This window comes from Spermophilus citellus (genome assembly GCF_964194105.1).
Source record: "Spermophilus citellus genome assembly, chromosome: 16".
Classification (NCBI taxonomy): Eukaryota; Metazoa; Chordata; class Mammalia; order Rodentia; family Sciuridae; genus Spermophilus; species Spermophilus citellus.
Window position 1 is genome coordinate 46558350 of NC_138196.1, and position 7670 is coordinate 46566019.

Consider the following 7670-nt stretch of genomic DNA (forward strand, 5'->3'; position numbering starts at 1 on the left):
CCAAACCATTTTCTTTAAACTGTAAGTTTTTTTTAAACTTGTTCCAAGTCACTTTCCTTGAAATCTAATCTGTTAATAAACTTCCAATAAGTAAGAAGGGAAAATGAAGAGAACCTTTGGAATAAAGCCATTAACATCTAAACAAACATAACAAATATAGTTTTGTAATAAACACTATATAAGGAATCAAAATTTAAAGTTGAGATGATTCTCAACATAGTAGGTTCTCAATCTACTCAAAACCGCAATCTAGATTCCTAAAGTTTAAGAGAAGCAACCAATTAGCACATAAAACAAAATTGTTTGTGTCAAAGTCTTTCCTGAATATCTGATTTTAGCTATTTGCTTTGTTTTGGTTGTTTTAGCTGTTTGCTTTGTTTTGGTTGTCATGTAATTGACAGCAGGATACGAATCTGGTAATTCACAATTTTAGTGTTTTGATTTGGGGAAGACCAGGATCAGGTCTGAATGTATTGGTACAGTTGATAAGACTGATCCTAATTGTGGTTAGGATAGTGAAAATTTTATCTTTTGAATTTGGTTACATAGCAAAGAAACATTATTAAATTCTGGAAATAATATTTAAAATGCAAAAATGAATAAACAAATATGAACTACTAGTCAATACCACAAATAAAATATTTTATAGAAGCATATTCTGTAGAACAAAATTTTACAGGATTTTCCCCACTGTGTTTCATTATTAGTTATAATAATTTGTTATAATTATTCATTTTTTTGTGACATCAGTGACATTACAAATTTTTTTGTGTTCAATGTTTTGCATTTTTACATAATATGATTGTGTATAAGTCATTTAGACTTCCCAGTATTTCAACACAGACTAGTGTTGGATTTGTTCATTGCTATACCTAACACCTTGCACAGTGCCAGAAACATAGTAGGTTCTCAATAAATATTTGGTTGATAAGAAATCAAACAACATTGAAATTAAAAATCTCATAGAAGCTTGATTTTATTACATAGGAAAATATGGCATTAGTAATTATAATAACCAAATGGCAGCATAAATGAACTGCCTAAACCCCAAAACATTACCAAGAGGTTTTATAATATAATGTTGTTCATTTGGTTGATATAACCATTGGCAGTAAAAAATTTTTAAATTGAATTGTTCTAAGATAGCTAATAAATACTAGACTTTTAAAAATAGTTTTTCTTGCATTATATCTTAGACTTGTAATTCATTTAATATTCAATTTAATATTGAATGTTGTCATCTAATATTTTTTTTTTAGACTTTTTTTTTTTTTAAAGATAGAGTGAGAGGTGAGAGAGAGAGAGAGAATTTTTTTTTTTTAATATTTATTTTTTAGTTCTCGGTGGACACAACATCTTTGTTGGTATGTGGTGCTGAGGATCGAACCCGGGCCGCACACATGCCAGGCGAGCGCGCTACCACTTGAGCCACATCCCCAGCCCAATCTAATATTGATTAATATTGATGTGCCTAATATATCTTACAAAATGAATTTTTTTGTTGTTCTTTATTTCTTTGAACTACACTAGTATGTGGTCTGTGGCTTTTTTTTTTTTTTCTTTTTTTTAATGCTGCAGAGGTGGGGATTGAACCTGGGGCTTTGTGCAGCCACCGGTGGGCAAGCATTCTAGTACTCTATCCCTGATCTGATCTACATTCCCAGCTCAATTTAAGGCTGTTTAATAAAAGATTGCTTAGTGCTAAAACCTATAGTAGTGCTAAAAATAGATTTATTTTCGCTTACCCAATACAATATAAATTTAAACTTGCTGTGTTTTTATGTGTATGAAGTTTCAAATTTATTTCCTTAAATGTCCTTTCCAACTCATTTGTCGCTCCCAAACTCCAGTTGACCTCAGACAAATGCAAAACTATCAACATGGAACGCTCTACTCAAATTGTGGCCCCAAATGAGCATCAGTGGCATCATCTGGAACTTTTTAGAAAAGCAGAACCTTAGGCCTTACCTTAGACCTACTGAATCAGGATCTGAATTATTTAATTTAATTAATTAATTTTTTTATTTTAGATCTATATCTTCTACCAAATTTGGAATTTTCTTTCTTTCTTTTTTTAATCTTTTATTGATTTTATTTTTTTAAATACATGACAGACAGCACAGCAGTGAAATGCATTACAATTCTTATTACACATATAGAGCACAGTTTTTCGTATCTCTGTATATAAAGTATGTTTATGCCAATTTATGCCTTTATACATGTACTTTTTTGTTTTGTTTTGTTTGCATTATAACTCTTAATACACATATACCCCACAATTTTTTCTACCTCTGTTTGTATATAAAATATGTTGACACCCAATTCAAGTCTTCATACATGTACTTTGTATAAGGATCTGAATTATTTTAAACTTTACTAAGGTCTTCTCATGTATATGCACATTAAAATTTGAGAAGCATGGATCTAGTCTGTATTCAAAAACATGTCTACCAAGCCTGCTAGCATAGAAGAACAAGGAGTGGATGTTATTGCAACAAATAATGAGGTGGTTAGTTTGGATTTCATTTTTTGTACTTAACACAATAGTTTCATGTTTTCTGTTTCATTTCAAGGTACCAATGCTGCAGAAGGATGGCAGAGGCTTCCCACAGAAGCCATTGAACAGCAGCTTCTTTATTCCTTTGGCTGGATATGCAGAAAATTTGTTTGCTTGCTTGTTTCATGGTGCTGGGGATTGAACCCAGGGCCTTGCACATGCCAGTCAAGTGCTCTACCACTGGGCTACGTCTCCAGCCCTGGATATGCAGAATATTAATTGACTAGTTCTTTCCAAGCTGTTGCTTAAGCCGTACACGTTTTTGATCCACTATACAAATGTTACAGCTAACGTGAATTCCTCTTAAGTGTTAAAAGTAATTGTGTTTTTTGAATCAAAGGGAAAATATCTTCTATTAAAAACTGGGAATAAATTAATGGGTCACTTTTCACTCAAATACTTGGTTTGCACAGTTTTTCATGTAAAAAACATTAATAATCTGGTTTTCTTATTCAGAAAATTGAGACTAATATCTTTTAAGATTTAAAATTTTAAATCACATTATAATGTTAAGCTTTATTCATATTAGTTTCCTTTAAGAAGGAGAAGGTAAGAAATAAGACTTCTTTGGTTTTCTCTTCTAATGTGAATCTGACCTCAGACTGAGTGAACTGTAGTAACTGTGAATCCACTGCAGAGTGCTAGTGGCCTACAGTTAAGGATCACCACCCATTTCTGCCAGACTTTAAATCTCATTTTACCCTTTGTTCCTTGCTGGAAAGTAAGAACATTGAACCTTGGGTCCACTGATAAAGCAACTAGTTAGAAAACTAATACAATGTTCTGACAAAAGTTCCTCTATTACATTGAAAATACATTTTCATCTCTTCTAATCTTTTTTTTTTACAAAATATTATTTTAGTTGGACACAGTACCTTTATTTTATTTTTATGTGGTGCTGAGGATCAAACCCAGTGCCCCGTGCATGCTAGGCAAGTACTCTACAGCTGAGCCACAACCCTCGCCCCCTCTTCTAATCTTAAATGTGGGGAAATCTATGATAACAATTATGAAGATTGGTTTATGACATTCTTTATTCAGGTTTGCTTTTGTAATTTTTTTTTTTTGGTACCAGGATTTAACCCAGGGGTGCTTAACCATTGAGCTGTATCCCCAGACCTTTTTTTATTTTATATTTTGAGATAGGGTCTTTCTGAGTCACTTAGGGCCTTGCTAAATTACTGAGGCTGGATTTGAACTTTCAATCCTCCTGCCTCAGCCTCCTGAATTGCTGGGATTACAGGTATGCATCACTGCACCTGGCATAAAGTATCTTTTTAGGTTATTTCTCTTATTGAACACAGTGAAAATATTGAATTTTTGTTAAGAATTCCTGGTAGATCAATAAGTTAATCCTCCAGTGATAGCCATATTATTACTGTGTCTTCTCATCAAACCTGTAACAGTTAATCTGTATTTTTCCTCAGATACTTATTAAAATTAATTTATGCAAATCATTAAAAAATTCATATACTTTAAGAAATTTAATTCAATATGAACTAAATGGTGTACGGTTTGTAAATTTAGTTTAAGATGAACTAAATGATGCATTTGTTGATGCCAAAAGATTTGGCTTGAGTAAGTATACTCAGAAGCTCTTGTGCCTTGTATGCACTATTTAAAAACAGGAAAACATTCTCATTTTAAAAAAATATCCAATAGAGTGTAAGTTTTGTAAATGTTAACAATTAGAATAATGTATACTTTTATTTGGTACTGATTTTGAGACTATAAAACAGATTACCTTTTAAACACAGCTAAGTAATTGGTGTAAACAAAAATTCAATACAAAATAAACTAGAAGACCAGAAGATTAATGAAGTAAAAGATATTGCAATTACTCATCCTTGTTAAAAATGTAAAGAGTTTTTACATTAAATGTGTTTATGGAAGAACCAAGGTCAGCCAAGTTGCTTTGATAGTTCCTTGGAGTACAGGATGGCAGCTTTTACATATTTTTTTTTGAGCAAATGAATTTGATATGACAGTCTGCTTCCAGATAGCTTAAAAGATATGTTACATTTTTACTTTTGTCTTGAAGCATGTTTGGTCATTTGTCACTACCTAAAGTGCCAGAATGGAAGCTATAGCTCCTGCTAGAAGTCTTAAGGGTAATAGCTGCATGTGGTGTGTTAAAAATTATAAGCAGCCAGCTATTCTTCAAAGCACAATTATGGCTGTTTTTCTGGACAGGATCCAGTTAATAATTCCCTCTTGTCAAACTGGATGCTAAGGAAAAAAAGAGGGATTTTTTAAAAATTATTATTAACTTTTTACCCTGCAAGAATATTGTTAATCCTCCTCCCTTTAGGTCTTTTGTGTACTTAGTTAAATATGTAAGTCAATACACATTAGAATCAGATTTGAAAGAGTTAAAAAAATAAAAATGTTTTTCATTAAGTTGTAATGGTTCCCTTTCGTTTTTGAATTTAAATAAGCCAGCTTTGTTTTAATTGTAGGAGATGATAATTTGTGGAAGTAATTGAAGTATAATTTTACCTGAGTGAATAAATCACCAAATAAATATATCTATCTTTTGTACATATTTATAAAATTCACCTTTGAAACATTTTAAGCATTTTATTCTTTAAAAATGTAATGGCTTAACTCAGACTTGAAGACACACTTAAACATACACCTTTAAACTCATAATTTTGATAATTTTCCTGTTTTCTAGAGATTTTACCATAAAGGTGCCAAAATTTTAAGAAAAATTTTCATTTAAAAATAGTGAACTAAATAGCCTGACTATGATGTCTCAACTGCCTAGATTTATAGCAACCTAGACTTAGGTATTATTGTTCATTATTTATGAACAGAGCATTTATTTAAAAAATAGTGAACTAATGTTTGGTTTATGTAAATATTTGCTATTATGTAGCGGAAGGAGTTTTTTTTTTTTCCAAAGGTAAATGAAAGAACAGTTGGATCTGAATACAGTGATGAGGCATTGAAGGAAGTACTTATTCAGGGACTCACTCCTGATATACCCTAATAAAGTGGCTGTTCTTCATTAACTGTCCATGTGAAATTGCTTCTACACCAACAGTACAAATCTTTTAAGAATATACTTTTCCTAATAGCCTATCTGAGCTGTACTGGCAAAATCGATGTCTACATCATAATCATAACATCAGTCTTTGAGAGAGAGAGGTGATGAAAAGATAATGTATTACTTCTTGGTAGTTAACTAGACAGTTAAAAATGGACTATATATATCAAATATACTGAAATACATAGATATCTTTTGGAAATATGGCATATGTTTGATGGAAACTATCTTCACTAAGGATGCCAAATGCAAAGGATTATAAAACATTTAAAAGCAATTAGATTAATGATGTGATTCATGCATTAAGAAAACATTGAAAATATCATTGCTCCATGATATTACAAATAGTAAATTTTCTTCATTTTGAAATATACGTAAACTTGTCAGTCTCATTCTGAAGTCATGTTGTATAATTTGGCATACACTTACCAGTCAGATATTTACTTGTGAAAGTGGTGATTTTGACACCTCTGAGTATTTTTTTTTTAAGCCATGAACGTATATGTATATGTTAAAGCAACTTGCACTGTAAACCATGATCAAGGTTTCTCCCAGTACAGCTATCCCACCCACCAAGACTTTCTGACCTGCCATTGTTTTGTCTTAAGTGACACATTTCAGCAGTAGATTTTTACAATTTTCTCTAGGTAAGATCCTGCTGTAGAAATTTGCTCTTCCTAAATGGAAAACTGCCTGGCTTAATCCTGAATATTTTAGCAGCCTAGACTCCTTTTCTATAAACAGCCAATTCAGCACTTATTTCCTCTTCTGTATGGAAGAGAACTTAGTTATGCATCTTAAGTATTTGTTATTCTTTTACAAAAATACCACTAGAATATTTTAACCTTGTCGATAAAAATTCAGATTGTTTTTATTGAAATCTTAGCAATTTGATCATGCAACATATAATGTCATTTAAAGTATTAAATACATGAATAATATTTAGAGAAATCCTGAAATTGAGCACTCTGTTCCCCACTAGGTTCCCTTTACAAGTTATTACCTAAGGGTCTTATTATGTTTCAGAACTCCGGAAATTGTATTATATTGTGCAAAGGATGCACTTTCCATTTCTCTTTCCCATGATGCATTTGTTATTGTTTTGGAGTAGCATTATAGCTTGTGAACAATGAACATCACCAAAGTGATGGATTCATATATTCAAAAGAACTTCTGTGGATCCAACTATTAACATGAAGTAGTTCCTAGCACAATGTTTAGTGTTGCAGAAGGCTTTGGACTATGATACTCAAGTTTTTCCTTTCTCAGTGTCCCCTTAAAATGTGACTTCAGAATGCTCTACCATAGATAGATGACTACTAGCTCAATCTCTTATACCCTCTAATTAGTCTTATACCAGCAAAAAGTTCAGATATGAGGCATATTTATTTAAATCATTTCCTGTCCTTTCTCATGCAGGAAAGTGAAAGCAAAACAAAAACTGCAATCGTTGTTCACAAATCCCTGTTCTTAAACATAGCCAGCATTCATTATTTCTGTATTGTAAGATGGACAAAAGATATTAAGATTGATTTAGTTTATTTCTAATAATAGTACTAGTTAAACCAAAAGGAAACTTTTAATAATTGACTTAAAGCCCTGGTTTATACTACATTAAGGAGTTCCCATTGCTCAGAAATGTCAGTACTGTTTATATTGTGAAAACTATCATATTGCATTATAAACATTTAACAGTATTATAAGGAACTTCATCCTGACCTGAATACTATTAATAGTTTGACAGATAAAGGTGATTATTCAAATTGAGAGAAAAAAATCCTTTAGAGTAGGATTATATCGATGCTGAACTAACGAACAGATGCCAATCCTATAAAATTTCATTTCTTTGGTTGCATCTATTCAGCTATTAAAGCAAGATATTATGAGAATTTAGATTGCACCTTTTTTCCCCCTATCAGTGTGTATATAGTTTTATGGCTCCCTAAAGGGTACTATTAAAATATATTTATTGGTCTAATCAAACATTTATTGTATGGAAGTTGAATTTTTTTAAAAAATAATTATACACTAACTTGGAGTGACATGTAAGCATGTGTTCAA

The 7670-nt window shown here is 31.5% G+C and overlaps 1 protein-coding gene across 1 annotated transcript in view; it reads left to right on the plus strand.

Moving 5' to 3' along the window:
* ZDHHC2 (zDHHC palmitoyltransferase 2) overlaps nucleotides 1-5341 on the plus strand; it is a 66146-nt gene extending 60805 nt beyond the window's left edge. Inside the window, exon 13 of the mRNA XM_081269723.1 lies at nucleotides 2574-5341. The gene's annotated coding sequence lies outside the window, so the exon portion shown is untranslated. The remainder of the gene's footprint in view (nucleotides 1-2573) is intronic.
* The last annotated feature ends 2329 nt before the right edge of the window (nucleotides 5342-7670 follow it).